The sequence below is a fragment of the Scophthalmus maximus genome, chromosome 9, assembly GCF_022379125.1.
Source record: "Scophthalmus maximus strain ysfricsl-2021 chromosome 9, ASM2237912v1, whole genome shotgun sequence".
Lineage (NCBI taxonomy): Eukaryota > Metazoa > Chordata > Actinopteri > Pleuronectiformes > Scophthalmidae > Scophthalmus > Scophthalmus maximus.
The window spans coordinates 14,721,784-14,741,864 of NC_061523.1; the positions used below are offsets into that span (position 1 = coordinate 14,721,784).

The window sequence follows — 20,081 nt, forward strand, 5'->3', positions numbered from 1 at the left end:
GACTGGAGCAAAAGATAATCTCCTTGGCGGAGGTGGTAACCACTTGCAAAATATTTAGATGACCTCTTCTCAGCTAGCTTAGCATGAACCACTGTCCACAGACAAGGTCTATGTGTGGAGCAATATCAGTCACAGCATCATGTAAACTCACTGCAGAACATGTCTATGCAAAGCCACGACCTCTTTGGACACGGTTTGGGTCAAAAGCACCGAAGACAGCACATTTTGGCCGCAGTATTAATTTTAGGTCCGCCAGTCTCATTCAGATCCCTTATTAGAATTCTTATATCTACAGGGTCTTTATGTGAAATAGGCTGGTGTGCCCTAGTTAAATTTCTTGAATTAATTTCTCAACTTATCATACCCTCACTTGGGATGTCCTAATCAGTGGACGATGGAGTGGTGACAGGAAATAAGGGGATGAGATGAGGGATGACAAAGAGTATGTTTCAACACATGGTCAGCATTGTATACCTATAATCCCCCAACGACACACCAAATCTTGCTCACTGAAAAGGTGAGACAAATTCTGTTGTAAACCGAACCCAAAGCATTTCCCTTTTTTTGATGAAAAGACGTTGTTTATCAGTGTTGTTGCACTTACTGCCAGCTTTCACACTGATCCTCCTTGCAAAGTATCCAAAGCCATTAAATGTATGACGGACCACCACAATCAACAAAGAAGACGGCTTTTCATCAGCAGCAGAATCACTTGCAGTTCTTCAACCGGAGAATGAGCACTCGAGGCTCCTTGTTTATGGGCATTGAATATCAAACCTGTTCATGAGATTGTGTCGCTGCAAATTCCAATTTTACACCTAACTATTTGTGTGCAAGGCTGCCAAAAAAAAGAGGAAACACTGATTAGTCATATAGCTGCGTGCTGGTGTCCTCCCTACTATTTAATGGGATGGTTGAATGGTTTTAAGACACTGTGTGTTTGTGTTACACATTATCTTCGACGTCTCTCTGATTGTTTGGTTCTGTATAGATGCCTCGAGAGCAATTGAACAGTGTAGTGAATTAAACACCAGTGTTGTGAATGCTCTTCTTCCAATGGAAATTACAGACGTACAGCTTCTGCATTATAGTTCACACAGATGGAGCTTTCCAAGTTAAAGATCTTACTCCGGGTAAAGGTAGCATACATCACCACGATAGCGCACATCTAACTACATGTGCTTGTAGCTGACCAATACCACTCCTGTTGTAAATTCTTCAAGTTACAGAGACTGTGTTATAGCACATCGCATATGGCTACGAGCTATGCCAGGGACTAAGTCAGTTACGTTAGTCACTTCATAAGAGAACTTTCCCACATGTTTTTTTCTTTCTTTATATTACAGCAGTTGCCTTAATATCATTGTTGAGAAGTTTATATTTAATTATACAATTACGTGTGTCAACGTACATGGAGGTTTATTCCGGACCAAAAAGTACCAGAGGGCAGGATTTTTTTGCAACACGTTGGAGATTAAGGAGGTTGCCATGGGAATGAATACACGTCCGGTCGGCTCGCATACGGACGCGGAGCTATGTGGAAACGAGCTGTGATGCACATCAACTCTGTTCTCTACCTGAGCTTGACATTTGGCCACAGTGTTATCATTATAGAACAAGTCATAGGAGGATGGACAGTGGGGGCGAGGAGAAGGTGGAATCTTCTGTGGTTGCTGTCATGGACACATGTGAAGGGAAGTGATGACCTGGCTGTTCGTAGACTGGGACTCGTATGCAAGCGAGAGATAAAAAGATAAACAGCACCTGTGGAAGCCATATTTTGTATCACTGCACAGCACTGTGTACTGAGGGTGTAGCTTGCTTTACCGACAGCGTCTTGAGGACAGGGTTCGGTCGAGTTTCCGTACCCAGGGAGAGTGAAGGCGAATGCGCAAGGTTTTTGATTGAGTGCCCGTGGAGGTCCCATCAGATGTGGCTTAAAGGAATAAAGGATTCATTTGAAGGAGGGTGCGGAAGATTACATACAGTCCTCACATCTATCCAAATCCCTTCCAAATCCCTCTACATCACACTTATCAAGCCGTGTGCAGTGCGGTTTACTAACTCCCCTTGGTCTTATCACAAGGCTACCAAGTATCACAATTGTCTGGTGGAGGTGGAACTTATTCCGTGACACATTTAGGATCGTGCACGCAAATCTGGGTGGACTACTGCACTACGTTCAAACCAAAAACGTATACACACCATCTCATTTTGAATTCGTGCAGACACTTCAACACACTTGTTAGACTGTACATGTACACGTGGATGCAGTGTAAAAACCCTGAGGCACAGCCTTAAGTGTGTTCTTTCCTTTCCGTAGGGCTCTTCAGTTAGGCCAACAGTGTCCTCATACCAATTCACCTTAGTGAGTGATACACATCGTGTTGACCATTGAGTTTACAGCAACAAACATTCACTGTAGCCACCATTCAATATATCCGTACTACAAGCTTATCAGATGTCAACAACTTCAGATCCTTGACAAAAATCCTGTCATGGTATATATGGTTTTGTGGTGACATGCGAAACTTGTTTTTTGCATGAAGGAGAAGTGTTCCGACGGCCTGTGTGATCCGTGTGTGTGGTACATTTGATGACTATTTTCATTGTAAAAAAGTTGTGTAACTGGCTGGTGGTTTCAAATCCTTGGGAGTCAAGCTATTTGCTGTTGTTTCTTGCTGTGCACTTCTGAGCACTTTCCAACGGCTCGCCCACTCTCGCTGGTCTCATTATTGCCATTTATTCCACATAACACACTGATAATGTGGACCGAGAAAAATGAAATACAAATGTCACGATGGGATTTCTAAAGTTCCTAATGAGATAAAGTTTAATGTGGGAGAACTGTGTAACGAAGGGGGAGCTGATAAATCTGCCAGAAAAGTATTCCTGTGTTTTCTATAAAGAGTTCTCAAAACCCCTCTCGCTGTGACGAAAGGTAGGGATAGAGTCAAAGCGATTGATTGACCTCTGGCTGCACAGATGGCAGCGAGAGAGCTGAAAGGTGTTGAAACCACATCAATATGCTGAAGAGTTGGCGAGTTGGCCTCGCCGCACTACGTCTGTAAAGCGGTTTCTGTGGTGTGCAAGATAATACAATCCAGTTGAGGACAATTATAATGTTTAAATAAAGCCTTCGCAGAAGGTTTATGGTCAGTTCAAATGAACTGTGTGCAGTGCAATCAGATCTAATCTCTTTTGAAATCTAGAAATCTTTAAATTGAAATTACACTCTTAAGTGCTCTCGGTGCAGTGGTTGTGCAGAGCTATATTTACATTATTGATATTTTACCCCTGACAATGCTGAAATGCTTTTGAAAGAGGCAGAAAAACAGAAAAATAAAATAAAATATTTCGAAAAGAAAGTGATTTTTGAATATTAAAACAGATAAAGTAAAGATGTATAAAGGATTTTAGGACGGCAATCTATCAAGCAATAATGACTAGTATCTAATATATATCTGGTCCTAATAGGTGTAAAATATATTTTCTCAATGGTAAGTTCAAAAACTCTGGATATTGATCTGTTGGTTCCACAGTGTTACTTTGGCCTCCATGAACCTGTGATGGCCATTGTTTACCGTTTCCTTTATGGTTTACAACTTGAACAATTCCGTGATTAATTCATAACTTGATCAATGCATCGATAGGTCTCTGCTGGTGGTGTCATGAAGTTGTCCAATCAAGAGTCCAATCGAGTCAGGCGAAGGTCAAAAGTCCAAAACAGGCCATCGAACCAGGCGGATAAACAAAATCCAGGGGAAACAATCCAAAAGCCCAAACACAGATGAGAAAGGTTTACTGTAGAAAATACACATTGTGAAACAGAAGAGAAGCACACGGTGATGAACAAAACAAAGTAAGCAAGTCAAGCACAAAAAAGGAATGGAAACCTAATTTTTTTGAAAAACCAAAAAAGAAGTCTCTACACCAAAGGTTCACAGGGAGGCAGATCATGACCGGTGGTAATGGTGGTGATAATATTCCTTCTGCTGCTGCGACGGTTTAACGTGATCATGATGTGATAGCAGCAGTATAGTCACAACTCAGGTTGACTTTTTATGACACTATTATTAAGTCACATAAATCTTTTGAAAGATCGTCACCCGAGTTGAACACTGACGGGAGAGCATCGCAGGCTGACATTGAAGGATTTCAACAAAAGTATTGAACTTGCTGCTGCCATGGCAAGTGGAAATCATAATTGAATGAGCTGCACTTATACAATGGCTCTTTTTTTCAACTCGAATGCACTGTACAAGTATTGTACATCTCAAGGTTTTATTGCACCATAATAGGTTAGTGCTGCCCATCCTATACCTTTTCAACAGTTGCTGCAACCGGGTAGTCTTTATGGCTTATACAACCGGACTTTTGAATGAGTCCATGTGTTGTTCGCCCCTCCAAGGCTAATCTACTCCTTTCCCTCGGCCGAGCATCATTCGGCAGCACAAATTTGCAATTCACATGACCATACTGTGTTAAGACGGATTTACCCCAGGAACGATTTGCGACTGACCGGTGATGGAAATCAGTCACTGCTATAATCCTTCTAATTCTGCGCTATGGAAGAAGGGCGTACAGAGGCTGTGTGTTTCGACAACCATGGGAGGCAGGCAGGCGATCTGTGAGAAAAGAAGGGAGAGGAGAAAAAAAACAACTCACCTCGAAATGTAACTCAATAGAGCTTGGTGAATAATGTGTCTCTGCTGAAATAAAAAAAAAAAGAATAAATAAATAAGCTCCTTGTGAGTAATAATCCAAACGGGGGGGGGGGGGTTGTATTTGAATTGAAATATCAAGCAGGGGGAATGGAGGAATAGCTTTGCGAGCGTGAGGCTATGTAAAGGGAGAAGAAACGCAGTGCCATGGTCGAAATAAGGAAATCATTAGAGATGATGAGACTGAGCATGGGCAAGCCAGGGTGCATTTTTTAAAGGTCCCTAACATTTACTGTTGTTTGAAAGGTCACTGTCTGGTGCTGGCAAGCAGCTGGGAGTTGTAAACGACCCTTCTTATCAAATGCTAATGCTGGCAGACCCTAACGTCACACACGCCGGCAGCAGGAATATGTCTTTGAGGTCCTGCAGGTTCCATGGAAACAAGTCATTTCATTTACATGCGGAAATGCAACCGGCTAATTGCTTTTCATGGAACATCAAATAGCAGGATGGCTTTTTGTGGTAGGGGCCAAATGGAGTGCTCATGGGAGGGAAGGAAATGTAAGACCTCCCCAGGGTCTGTTGAATCAGTCTGTTTTTGTCACCATATGTGTGACAGGTTTTTGTGTGCAGTAGATTCCAGAGAGTCCAGAGAAGGAGAGAAAAATATATTGTGTTCTTGAGGGATGTGTTGTGTTGGCTTGGGGTCAAAATACTTTAGGCATTAATGCTTAGAAAACACAGCTCTTTCCTTCTTTTTTTTTCTAATTGCATGCATTTAAAACTCATACGCTTGGATTTACAGATACAGACAGTGAAATACCTCAAGCAATCTTTCTCCTACGTTTGCATGATCATATAGAAATTAAAATTGCAGCTCATAATTTGATGCCATCAGCTGATTCTCCTCCGGTAGCCTCTAACTGCTGACCAAATAAGGATGTGTGCCGACACTGACTTAATAAATTCCTTCAATGTGAGTATCGCTGTGTGGTACATATCTGTTGTAAACATTATCAGATAGATGGGGCCCATTATCATGTGTGACAAAATGACTTTGGGCCACAAGGAAGATGACACTTACTGTCTGTTTACCATCCCACGAGTGATAACATGATGTGACAGAAGCAGAGAAATTGATTAAGTCGTCTACTGCGTGGCAATGAATGTTAATTTTCCTGGAAGATGTAATCTTTGCCATGAATGGTTTGTTGTAGACATTAGTGTAAACCCTTATGTGACTGTTATCATTTCCCTTTTGTCTCAGCTGAACGGAAGATCAAACGATTCGTGATTACAGTGATATGGTGTTATTTTCAATCCGAAGATGCCGGAACCAGGAAATGTAGACGGCAAATCCCCAAGAATTATTCATGAATCTAATGATATGCTCACCACTTGGCAATTTCAAGAGAGGAAGAAATAAGACTTTCATACGAATCGCCCTTTCTTTTCCTTCCTTGGGAGCTATTAATAAGAGTAAGTTCACATTAATGGGGAGACATGGAAAAAGAGAAACAAAGCAAATATATGGTTAACACACCGAGGGGCCCGCGGTTTTTCGTATTTACGAGTGCCCCGGAGACACAAAGCATGCTAATCACCCAGGCGAAGGCTGAACTGGCGTCTGGAAAAAGTAACAGTGTCACTGGTAATTACGCATGTAGAGTGGGGCTTGTCCAAACACAATTGAGATGTAAAACAAGGGGAGAAGGCTGCGAATGTAAATCCACCGGCTTTCGTTCCGTTTTACCCCCTTGATACACTCGTGTTGGGCAATGCAGTAGCATCCTCCCATTACTCTCCTCCGTCTCTCTCTCACTATCCTCTTCCCTCTCTCCTTCTTCCTCCAGACAAGACTGCAGCAGCCCCCATCAGTCTGGGAGGACAAAAAGTCACCATTCAAAAGAGATACCTCATTTAACACTGCCCCCTGCTGTTTGGAAACGGGAAGAACAGCTCCGGAAAGAGCAGCAGAGATTGCAGCCCCTCACCTCACCCGCTGCATCCGAACAGCAAATTCTTCACCAATACGGTCAATTTTGTTGTTCCACATTTTAAAAAATGTACAGTCCAATAAGGCATGCTGCAAGCTGTCAACCTGTTAAGTCCACCAACGCAACACAATGTCAATTGTTAATCCTGAGCAGTTTCTTTATTGAGCGTTTTAAAATTACATTCATATCTTCTTAACTGGCTTCTGCCCGTTGCAGTGTCCATGGGGCACAGCAGATACACCGAGGGACCGGGTAAGGGAGAGGTAATGCTGCACAGATGTGCAAGAGACAAAGACAAAGAGCAGCAACTAAATCATTAAGGTGGACAAATATAGATTTTCTGCCCGAGCGTCACTGTAATTGTGCATCTCTTTGGTGTATAGGATGTAAATGAACCTAATGAAAACCCAGTATAGAGAATGTGGTATCAGACCGAAAGACCGCATCCAGACTGCCTCCTTAAACAACCTTTACAGGAACGTCTGATATAAAACACGGCGAGTCAAGAGCGGAGGGGGAGAGAGAGAGCCGGCGAGTGAAAAGGAGAGGAAAAAAACAAGTTAATTTGCTGGCACAACATGCTGAAATTGTTCCCCGTCTCTGTGTCCCCTCCCACCGGCAACCCACCTTACCGCTATACCCTCACCTCCACCCCAATCTAAGCCCGTCTTCCCCTCCACTCTCTCAATTGGTACTGTCCAGGAAAATAAACGATCTGCAAGCGCCGGCACAGCGTGGTGCCAGAGTTAACTTAGCCAGAGTCAGAGAGACGTTTTAAATTGTATTCTCCAAAGGTCACGCTCCCCTTTCTCACAGTCTCTGCCTGTCACCTCGGCTTTGTGTGCGGAATCCTTGCCTATCGATCCGGCCTCCGACGAGCCCGTCCGCGGCGGCAAGCTGCTCACAGCCTGCTGGAGTGGGGAGGCTCCCACACTGCGCCCGGATCACAGAGCGTTTGATAACAGAAGGAGGGGTGAGAGGCCCCAGAGATGGGAGAGCCGGATGGCAGAGAAAGAGGGATGAAATGGGATGGGATGAGGAAGTCGGGAAGTGGGCATTATCTTCGGTATGAACTGCAAATTGTTTACAGCCTCTCCCAGATGTGTTGATCTTTTTTCCCCTTTTTTTTTTTTCGCGCGCTTTGAAAATCCAAATGCTCTCCCCTCCCCTCCCTCCCTTGCTAAACCAAGGACAAATCACAAGTCCCCATGTGTAATTTCTCGACAATGCTTCTGGCCACCTGGCTTGAAAGCTCGATGTTCCCTGTTTGACATGAAGTGCCTCAGAGGGAGTTCTGCGCTTTTACTCAGCTCAAAACTTGAGTTGTTCAAACGCAAAGGCTTCTCTTCTAAAGAGCCTGTGTGTGTGTGTGTGTGTGTGTGTGGAAGAGAGAGGGGTAAAACGATGGGTGGACTCAAAGTGTACTCTATACAAAAACATTTTATGCAGTAGGGTGACATTTTCTTTTCCTTCCTTATTATTATTTTTGTCTTTTCCCATTTTTGCTTTCTTTCTGTTTTGCTCTCGGTCCTTCTTTGTCTTTTCCCCTCTTTTTACATACCCTTCATTTGGCCTTTAGAAAGGTGTGCCACTGCTGAGAATTAATTAGATTTTCACTTAGCATGACAAATTAAAAGATCTCTCGAAGCAAGCAAATGTCATCTTTATTTGCTGGGGCCTATCAATAAAGTTAGTATTGATCTGCGTCTCTTTATTCGCAACTCTGGTCCTGCGTATGGAGGACATTAATCACAATGCCAAGGGTTTGTGTGTTCACCGTGGATCTGTACAAATAGCCGCTTGGGATACGAACAGGCTGAGCGGTTGTTGAATTAGTGCCTTTGAGTTGTTGGTCTGACTGAAGACTCCTGTCCACTTGGATGTGAATTAGAAATTGATTGCTGCCTTGTGTTGAAACTCGCAGAAAGCGGAGTGCCAACGGATTGGAATTCCTGTGTGGGCAGGAGCGAAATAAAGTCCGTTATCACAAATGGGTGTTTGATTATTAAAACAAAGTTTCCTATCACCACACATTTTAATTCAGGTCATGTTGAGAGCAAGAACATGCTTTTAATGGGACATTTGAATAATTCGTTATATTCATCCGTAACCAGTGGACTGGCTTCTCGCAGCACTCTGGCAGAACATCCTCCCACACTCGTCTCTTCCATGAGTGTCCGCTATCAGAGGCAGGATAATGAACAATCCGATCAACAATGGAACCGAACATTTAGCCTTGTAGTCCTGTTGCATCACCATTCAGGCAGCTCCACTGCCTTAATGGTCACAGCTTAACATTTAAACCTCGTGGATGCGACACGCATCCTGTCGACTTCCGCCGTCACCATCAACCATCTGGAGGTGAACATGGCTCTGATGACTGGAGAAATGAAATCATAGACACAGGCATAAATGCTGCCCTCTATTGCCACCATGTGGGGATATGAAATGCACCCTCTCTGCTCACTGCACAGAGAAAATCACCGGCGAGGACTCTTTACTGTAATTTAGTTTTCCGGCGAATCTCGTTGAGGGTCACGGGGTATGGAGTCCGACGTCAGATTGGACAGAGGGCAGGAGGACGACCTGTAGGAGGTCCAGGTAATAACAGTTACTAATTTTCACAGGAAGCACTCGTGCTGGTCTACACGTGACATATGGCCATTAAAAGAAGGATTCATATCACCACTAACACATGCTCAGTCTCATCAGGAGCGTGTAAGTTTGCCTTCAAGTCAGTGATTAACCTTATTTGGGTTTGTCCTCTATCAACATTAATTATTTCAGAACTTGTCCCCTCCTCCCCTGAAACTCAATAACACGGTTGAAATGTATTTTTCGTCATTTAATTTAATCATGAGGAGAATTTATTTTATAAAGGATTTTGGAGATTCAATAGGCTTCTAACCTAATTAAGTATCGGTTCTATTTTTATACATCTGAACTGCGTAGTCTTACACAGAAAAAAAAAAGTTCTCCTATGCTTATTAATCATTTTGACTTTGTCATTGTAATTTCATTTTTTTAGCTCTAACTCATTTTAATCCAGACTGCCCCAGCAGTGTGAAGAAATTTGAATAATGGCCTTTCATCCATGGTCATACAAGAGCATAATCTATATAAGCTTCATCAACTAATCATGTGGAATCATGAGGTAAGTCATGCCCCGTTTCTTATTGTTGATATAACAAATCCTTTAAGTCGCATTGAACTGACGTGTGGGACGACCAGTGAGCAGGCCGGAGACAGCTGCCCGCATGTAGACGGCTCGGTCACTCACGTGTTACCCTGTCTGACCCATTTTAAAGATAACCTCTGCTGCGCTCATCAGGGAATCAGAGAGATGTCATGTATTCCAAGCTATTAGCCGCGTGTCCAGATAGCTCAAAGAAACCCACACCATCACCGTCTTTCCTTCTAAACTCGCATACTGCGCAGCGGGATAATCACTCCCGTAATCATTCCCCAAATTAGGAGGGGGAGAGCGGCACGCCAGATTAGAGCGGAGCACAGAGCCAGCAAAGGGCTCTGGGAGAGGGGAAGCAGAGTTGATGGAGGAGCAGCGGTGAAGAGATAGAGAGGGAAAAGTCAGACGGAGAGAGCGAGAAAGAAAGTGCTGGCAGATAGTTTTATTCCTTAATTACTCCCCTTGTTAACCCCTCTCAGTAACTCCGTGTCTGGTTCGTGTGCAGGTCAGCACTACAAAGTGTCTGGATGAAGAGGCCGGCGACAGTTTAATCCCGCTTCCCCCGTGCGTCTGTGCCTCTGCAATAAATTCCTTCCACTGTCAGTTTCTCCTTCTGCAGTGTCTTACCCACCCAGACCAACTGTCCTGCAGGACCACACGCCCTCCGTCATTTTTGAGGATAATGATCACAGGGGTTTTTTGTATAACGGCTGCCATCGAACGTTCCCATCTACCTCGGTGCAGCCAAAGTACTTTGAGTTTTAAAACACTGTATGAGCGGGGCACTAATCTTTTGAAAGTCTCCTTTTTCAACCTTCTGAAGCAGCAGTGATGCAGCCAACATGCAGCAAATATGTCAACGGTTGTCGTGTCATCTATATATATATATATATATATATATATATATGTCTTACCTGAACTACAGTCGTGCCCTCTGCACGTAGCTGACTCAACAACTCGGTGTCATTGGGTTGAAAAATGTGCTCGGTTCATAAGCTCATCGTACTGCATTCAGTGTGTATTTCATGCTGAAATCCAAATGGAAAGCTTCCAAAAAATGTTTTTCTGTAACAAGAGTACACTGTGTCCGTGGCTTTTCTGATGCAGGATGTGTTCGGAGATTAAAAACATGTTGTTATCAGTAAGATAGCGCAATAAGGTTTACGTGCGCGCACACACACAAACACACACTCACACATGCACACAATTGCACACTGGCCTTCCCACATTGAAGGACGTGTTTTACAAACACATCTCGTGAAAGCGAGATAACAAGCTCTGCAGTATTAACACTGCGGTGAACGAGACTCAGAAAGGTGATTAAAGTCAATGTAAAACAATGTTGCATCGCCGGCATCATGAAAGATTTCACAGTGGCTGCTCATTAAATTTCATATTGATGCGTTGTCATTATGCAAACCACACTAAAGTACAGCACATGCTGCTGTTAAAGACAATATATAAATAAAAAAGATGTGGTGATGCTGGTGGTGAAAAATGCCCTGCACAGTGTCAGTCCCATATAGCATGTACTGCGCATACCAATACGGTCCAGAGGATTATTGGCTGTCCAGCTTGAGTTTAGAATAACCAGGGCTGTGTGATCTGAGGGAGCTTAAATTTGGTATAATGGGTTGTACCAAACGGCTCAAGCATAGCTGCTCCCCGGGGGTTTCGACTAGGTACAGTTTTTAGCATTTAAAAGCAAAACGCATCCAGACCATCCAGAAAACAAACTACCCTCCGGTGGTGATGCAGGTCAATAGCATGTAAATGAGGCTTAGGCAAGCCTGCAGTATTACAATGTAATACAACTTGTTAAACCCCCGACGCAGAGGGTCTAAAGCACCGGGTCGCACGGGGTGAAGAGATGCTGATCATTGTACAGAGTCAGGACGGCCATATCTGGGGGTCTCTGCTGAGACTGGGTAACCTAAAGTATTCAGGTAGAGCTTAAGATATGAGTTCTACCTAGGCTTATCAAGTATTATCCAGTACTAAGTTCACATCCTTAATCCCAGAAATGATTTTTATGTCATTCAGTTTGTATTTTGTACATGCACCTGGAAGCACTGTACAGTACATTCAAACGTTTTAACATGTACTAACTAAATGTAAAGTTGTACTTTAAACACAGAATGTTGAAATCACATTTGAATCAATCTCTATACAATTTCTAACTATCAGAAGTACAAAACGAGTAAAAAAAGGTTGCTCTTATAACAAAAAATGTATGCATTTCTTTTGCTTTTGTTAAGTCATGAACATCCCATGTGATTTTTTTACCTACAGCTTAGATATTTATGTTGAGGGATGGTTCATTTATTTACTTACTTTGATCATACTTACTTTGATTTCCCCACAAAATGCATCATGTGCCATATTTTGTGAGTGCATACATAAAGAGCAAAGACTATAGAGACACTCAATAACGCCACTTTAAATGTTCTGGAATTGTGGATCCTATTTGCTGCATTTCTCTTTAGACCTATACTGCAGTTCTTGTCCTTAACAGAATCCATTCATTTGACCATGTACACAATACTCGCAGTTTCATGGCACTTTGAAATTTGACTTTGAAAAAAAAAAAACTAAAAAAAACTGCTTCATAACAGATCAATCAGTTTCAGATTGACAGCGAGAAGCGTGGTCCCGTTTCCAACGCATCGAGGCCATGCACACTACATATAACGACCAGTAGGAGGAGGCACGCACTTCACCTCCAAACTGCCTGACCTAGTTTCAGCTGAGTGTCTAGGACATTGTGTTCTAGTCGCATCCATCGTTCCTCATTTTCTCACGAGGGCCACAGTTTTAAGTAGCTTAAAGGCCAACACCTCTAAAGAATGAGAAAATATTTCACATTCACAGTGCTTGGTTGAAAGGAATGTCCTCTTCCATGTAAACAGTGGATCTGTGTCCACCATTTAATGGACTAGAGAGAGAGAGAGAGAGAGAGAGAGAGAGAGAGAGAGAGAGAGAGAGAGAGAGAGAGAGAAAAAAAAGTTGAGTTTGTGCCCAGCACGGAAAAAAAGCCATGAGTTGTGGAGGGCTGTTCTCCGTTGCCTGTTTGTCGTAATCAAATGTTTTCCTTTGTCAAAGGCATTTAGACAGAATTCCATGTAATTTTCTATATTTAGAGGATTTAGAGTCCTTCAATTTTCCAGGAGCCCATGCTCATTCAGCAAATCTAGCCTCCATCTATGACATCGGTGCTGGTGGACTACAGCACTGTACATCTCAGAAAGTGCGGGAGAGAAAGAAAACGGCGTTGCGTGCAGACACACGGGCAAAGGACTATTTGTTGTGTAGGCGCTTTTTGAGGAAGCACGTGCTCGTCTCGCCATGGGACGGGAAGCGGACACGCACTCGCTCGGTTCTGTCGCTGTGCAGCTCAGTGCAGTGAAAGTTAACGGAGGAAAAGTTTGTCAAAAGTTCAGCACTAAGAGGATTGTGTTATGTAAAAGCTCTTTGTTGTGTGTGTGCTCAGGTGTCTTTATCAGCGTTGCCGATCAAATAGCGATAGCGCAGCACAGGAGCGGGATCATATGGGTGGCTACGTGACCAGGCGCTATGCGTACGTGAGGAGTTTAAAGCTGTCACTAAACAAGAGGTTTAGATGTTGTATGTGCATGCAACTGAAGCATCAAATAGCTCAGTTGGAAGTGACACAATTCTGTCCTGCAAATCAAAACATTCATGGCTGTGTGTGTTTTTCTTGTTTGACTTGCGTGCGTCTATTCAGTCCATGGAGAAAAAACAAAATCAAAACATTGTTCTCAGGGAAATAACTGAACTTGATTTGCTTAAATGCGACTCCATATTCTACATTAGTTAAATGTGTCCATAAAATATAATTTATTATGCAAATGCTCAACATATTTTTTTCTTTGTTTGCAGTGGACATGAGCCTTACCTGAGAGAGTAAGAATGACTGAGCCTTTCGTGTAGCCGATGTCACGTAGGGATAATGGTTGTCATCGTGTGGGGAGTCAAGCAATGGTGGGTCATTTTAATTCCCCAACAGTAAATGGCCATGAAAACGAGGCTTCACCAGATGCCCGTTTGGCAAAATTCCTCTCCAGGGAAGACATTTAGGCTCGGGAAAATCTCCGGCGGTACGTCTGTGCAGCAAGAGGGGTGATATGATACCGACCCACGAGGCAGACAAAGCTGTCGGCAGACATATCCCGCAGCTGAGCAAAAATGTACAGAGCAGCCACCACTAAACCCATGAAAGGCCTTGCCAGTCAGCCAAAACAGAAGCCTTTGTTCACTGTATCACTAATCTTCCACAAAATGTTAGGATGAGGCACATTGTGCTTACCACCCTTGTGGTGACAATGCAGATTAGAGACATACAGGGAAATGAGCTGCAGGATGAAATGTTGTGAAATTAACTAGTCTACGCTAACAATGCCTAGTGACAAAACACGTTTGGAGAGGGAAGTCCTTGTGTTTTTGTCAGTACCTCCATGGTATCTGTATACATGTGTTTTCTTTGCTGGTGTTTGTGCTCCGCACACCATCCATCGATCCATCGTCTACCGCTTTATCCATTTAAGGGTCACGGGGGGGCTGGAGCCAATCCCAGCTAACATTGGGCGAGAGGCGGGGTACACCCTGGACAGGTCGCCAGCCTATCACAGGGCCACACACAGAGACAACCATTCACTCTCACATTCACACCTACAGTCAATTTAGAGTCTCCAATGAACCTAACCCCATTCTAAATGTCTTTGGACTGTGGGAGGAAGCCGGAGAACCCGGAGAGAACCCACGCATACACGAGGAGAACAGGCAAACTCCACACAGGAAGGCCGTAGTTGGTTTGAACCGGGATCCAAACCCAGAACCTTCTTGCTGTGAGGCAAAAGTGCTAACCACTACACCACCGTGCAGCCTCGAAGGAACACCATCCGGTGCAATAACGTAAAAACAGTGGCCACAATAAATGGAGCTCACTGTGCAGTTGTCTTGGGTTCCGTCAAGGCTGATTTTTGAAGTCGCGTGCCTTTGTCTCACTCACAGACAACATGTTGCCTGCACATTCATCATCGACCTTTCTGCGGCTGCTCTGCAAAGTGAAAGCAGTCATATTCAGAACATTCTGTCCTTGGTTGGTTATTACAAAAGGAAGTGGCTGAAAACCACCTGCACACACACACACACACACCAGCCGTCACTTACAGAAAGACATCATTACCAAAAGGATGTGCTTAGTGAAAAGTATCTAAGCTGAAAAGATTTTCATGAAAAATAAACATATTTTCTAATGTTTAGTGCAACCGCAAGGGTTAATCTGATGAGTCATGTAACCTCAACTGAGACAGGATAGAACTTATGTTTTAAATTGATTTGCCAATTCAATGAAATACTGCAAGGATTATTCCATTTGTTTCAGGCCCTTTATCATCGTGTGAAACAAACCTGCTGTTTGAACTGTGGAATTACATGAAAGTCCAAATATTTAAGTATTAAAAAGTGACTGCATCAGAAATGGCAAATTTGGAAGGAACAGTAGTGCATGTGGGAAAAAAATCCCTGTACAATGGAAAGACTGCATTATAAACATACTGTAGTCATTTCTAAGCAAGGTGAGGGCATGCTCGAGAACATTCAGTACCCTATTGGTGAAAGCATTTATTTGTGTTGCACTCTTCACTCGTTTTGATTGCCATGGTTTGAGTACAGTCTCAAGGCTGTTGATATTGTGCTTTTCTCACACTGGGGACTGCAGCAAAGCCAATTTGACCCTAGATCACCTACAGCAGCTCCAATTGTATAAAAGAACGCTGGTCCAATTGCACCATCATCTCACAACTACAGCTCATGGAAGGACAAGCACAATGGGCAAAAATATCCAGATGAACAAAAGGTAAAAAACCTTACCCCTTTCAGCAGAAAAATAAACCTGGCTGCAAATGTAGTGTTTTGTTGTTGTTGTTGTTGTTGTTGTTGTTGTTGTTGTTGTTGTTATTTGTCAACTTGTATGTAAGCTGAAATCTGGCGCGACAACTTCTGCTGCATTCGGTGTTTACATTACATTACATTCATTTTGCTGACGCTTTTGCCTAAAGCGACTTACAATAATCGGTTACATATCAGAGGTAGGCAGGTATCATTAAAGGCCTTGCCTAAGGGCATTGAATCGAAACCCCCCATCATCTGTACCAAAGTCCGTGGTGTAACACACTAGCAACCGCATTTGTCCTTACATTACACACAGGGGACAAGCTCACTTCTAAGATCAGACAATAGATGTTTTCATGTACATCTTAATGTTCATTTATGCTGCTTTTACACACGAAAGGAGATGCGTCCATTTCAAACGATGTAACCGTCACTGCCCACATACCTCCATGCGTCCTTTACGTCGGCACGGTTGTTAAGCCAATACATCCACTAGAGGGCAGCGCAGAATCAAATGTTTCAGACGACAACAAACATGGCGACCGCGGAAGAAGTTCCGATAATGTCGGAATCTTAAGAAAGAGACAAAAGCCACGTTGCCACGTTGTAAATGGTAGATGTGGCCACTGAATTCATCACATGTGGACGGTGAATTAGTCTCACTAATATTACCAATGAGGGAAATTGACGACGGACAGCGTTTTCCTATTTGTCGAATGCCAGTGTATTGAACAACTTTCTTTGCTGGGTGAGCCAACCCACGTCAAGCATGGTAGTTTCTTACCAAACCCACAAAGTCTTGTTTTGCCATCGTTGAAATTTCTTCAACCGAAATTTCCCTACGATTCCACGTGGTACCGCTCCATCTCGTCCTAGACGTAAGCTTTCGGAAGACGTGCATGAATACAAACGGAATGGACGCGGAGTGTGGACAGTTGGCTCCGTCCTTTTCTCTCTTCCGGGTGCAGCATTTTTAAACAAATCAATAGTGCAGAATCAAATGCTGTGTCCTCAGTTGCTCTGAAGAGTTTGTTCTTTCTATTGAAGGTATTACAGCTAGATTAGATTGCAGATTGATCGTTTTAGAGTCAAGTTTTCCCATGGCCCTTCTGTGTTGTAATGCTTTACTGCCTGGATCAAATCTGCTTTGACCTTTAAAAAAAAAGTCAGAGAGAAAGTGAGAAAGAGATAGAAGGGAAAAGGGGCAAAAGTGCAACCTCAGTATTTAATTAGTGTTAGTGCTGTTCTTAAAAATAACCTGCAAGCAACGTGTATAATAATGTACTCTTACTGCTCCCCACTGGCATGCAATAAAGAAATTAAAATGAAGAAATTAGGTCCAGCCAAATTAAATATTTACCACAAATAAGCCTTGATGGATATGCACCTGACTGTTGATAGTTAGACACCCGTCGTTGCGCAAAATGTGTTGAACAAGTTTTGCCTGAGGGGGAAATTATGATCATTGCAATAATAATAATAACCCTCGGAAATAATTTTCCCCGGTGCGTTGCACACTTTATTGCACTTGAGAGCGGTAACATTTTGTCGCATTAGATTTCAGAAAAGCTTCATAAGTATTTATGAATTCTGTGAAAGTAGGAATGACCTCACCGGTACAGGGTCACGGTGACTAATAAACCTACTTTGGGAACAATAACATGTCCTGCCAGCTTCATTCATCCACTGGCACTGTATGTACTGTACTTGACATAAAAGGCCCGCGAAATGCTTTGGCCCTGTGATGAATGGGATTGTTTTTGCAGGTGTTTGGGGCCTGAGTCCCTAGTTGGCTCTCACATTAGAAACTATATGAATTTGTCATGAAAAAAAATGTATTTCCCAAGTATGCCTCAATAAAGCCAGCTTGTCTCCACCCTCTTTTGACGTGTTTTTTTTTTTCTTCTTGTAATTTGGATGTCCACCCTTCTGACATCATACAGCTTCCCTGTGTACTTATTTCCTTACTCTACAGTCTACTCAATACTCTTCAGCACACCGAGACACAAAGATGCGTTATCATAGGCCATCTTTGGGATCTTTACATTGACTTATATACATTTCCTGGACAGGTGCCCTGACCTTAACCATAACCACTAACTGCCTCACTCAAACCCCAATCAGAACCTAATTTATTACCAATCTTAACCACTGGCCCGAGTGTTTTATTAATTGGTGACACATCCCAATTGAACAAGCTATTCCCAATAGTTCTTAGTCTGAAATTTTTCCCACAAAGGTATCCTAGGATAGAAACACACACACGCACGCACACAAGAGCACACAAGAACACACAAGAACACACACACACACACACACACACGCACACGCACACGCACACGCACACACACGCACACACACACGCACACACACACGCACACACACACACGCGCGCGCGCACACGCACACACACACGCGCACACACACTGACTGGTGAATCATCTCTCGAGGACAGATGAAAATCTACCCAAACAGTGGTGGCACGCAAGCAGCAGCCGTCTGGGCGTTGTGCCAGTCTGCAGAAGGGAGATGCAGTGAGCTAGGGACAGGCGAGGTCAGGCTGCCTTTTTTTTTTCTTCTTTTTTTCTAGTCAGCACTTTTAAAAGGCACGGGTAAAAAAAGAATTTGCGTGTGAATTGTGAAAAACGGAAACAATAAAGGAAGACTAACTAACATATCTAACACCACGTACAGTAGTCTCAAGTTTCATGCAAGTTTCATGCAGCTATGGCGTCTACAGGGGAAGAAAAAGTGATAGGTGATATTCACTTTGCAAGTTTGATTGAATTTTATATTTTATAGCAACGGTGGTAACTAGGAATTGCCCATAACTAGTACATAATGCAATTCAGGAAAGAAAGAGGAAAGAAAGAACATTTGCTGCATTTACTATGTAAAATACACATTTTGAAGTGTAACACAAGGTATTACAGCATAACATGGCAACACAATATGATCAGGAAGCTGATGCACTCAGACTTGGCACCTAGGTGCTCATTGACATGTGTATGCTTTTAATACTTTTTTGTCCTGTGGCACATTTGAGAGCTCAGACATGTTGGTTCTGTCCTCGGGTGAGGTGATTCAACCTGTGCAATTAAAACATCTACCTCTAGGGGGCTCACAGATACCAGATCACACAACCAACGCTCTGCAGGAGAGAGACACTGAGCATCCATTGATTGACTCTAATGGATATTCAGAACTGGTAGACTACCACATAAGTAAGACAGCCGCAGGGCATCGCTCAGTGAAATGCATGCTGTTGTTAATTATTCTTGCATCGCGATATGAGCAAAATCAAAAACAGTGCATCCCAAATCGGGTTGTGAAGGTTCAAGGTTCTGCTGGTTCATTTTAAGCGGGGCCTGTTTCACACCTCGGATGTGGGATGACTGCTTGTAAACTACTGCAGCTGTGAGGAGAGGAAACCAGTGATGCTTTGGGCTCAGGACTAAGGTTAAAAAAAAGGGGGAATAAATAACATACCTCATAACTGTGCCACTACAGCCAGCTCGAAGTATAACTGCTGACAGCTGTGCATGGTGTGAGCACGAGCCTCAGGCCTCTAGAGGGCCCACTAATACTACCTGTACTGCCCATGTCTTTGTAGTGATGTTGCATCAGTGGTGGAGTGTTAGACTTCTTGTCTCTCAATTTCTGGCATATACAATGTCCTTTTGTACAGTGTATGAAAGCAGACAGATGTGTCCCTTCACACACAGAATGTGTCCACATGGCTAACCTGGATTTCATGGGGGCGAACTCAAAATAAAATAAAAATGAAAAAAACCTCCACCAGTGCCAGTGGCAGATATTTGTGGCCAACAGCGGAAATAAAGGTCATAAATGGCACAGGTGTGAATGTGTGGCGCTGGACGAATGTGAAGTAAAGTGCTGCTGGCAATAACAAGAATCCTCAGTTGAGTTTTCCTGGATGTGCAAAGGTTGGAAAAACAGCGGTGGACCTTTTGATGGCACAGATGCGGCGTTACAAAGCGGTGGCATTTCACTTACTTGTGTCTTCAGTGGGGCAGCCAAGCTGACTTGTGCCAGCATGCCATTACCTCAACCTTCCTTCCATATCCTTCAAGTGAAGGGGTGTGAGCCAGATTACTACATCTGCTTTATGTCTCCGGCAGTCCTCTCAGCGTCGCGCCGACTGTTGATGATTTGTTGTCCAAGACAGCAGCATTGAGTTCTGCAGAAGAAGGATACAAATAGATTCATAGGTTGCAGGAGAGGAAAGTGGATGCTCGGAGTAGAGCATATGTGATTGCATCTTGTCGTCGCTTGTGTTTTGGTTGTTCCACTTTCTCC

General features: G+C 43.3%; 1 long non-coding RNA gene across 1 annotated transcript in view; it reads right to left on the minus strand.

Moving 5' to 3' along the window:
* Positions 1-20,081, minus strand: part of LOC118319880 — a 90,385-nt gene that overhangs the window by 67,841 nt on the left and 2,463 nt on the right. The window contains exon 2 of the long non-coding RNA XR_004796147.2: positions 19,779-19,962. This is a non-coding gene — a long non-coding RNA (uncharacterized LOC118319880). The remainder of the gene's footprint in view (positions 1-19,778; positions 19,963-20,081) is intronic.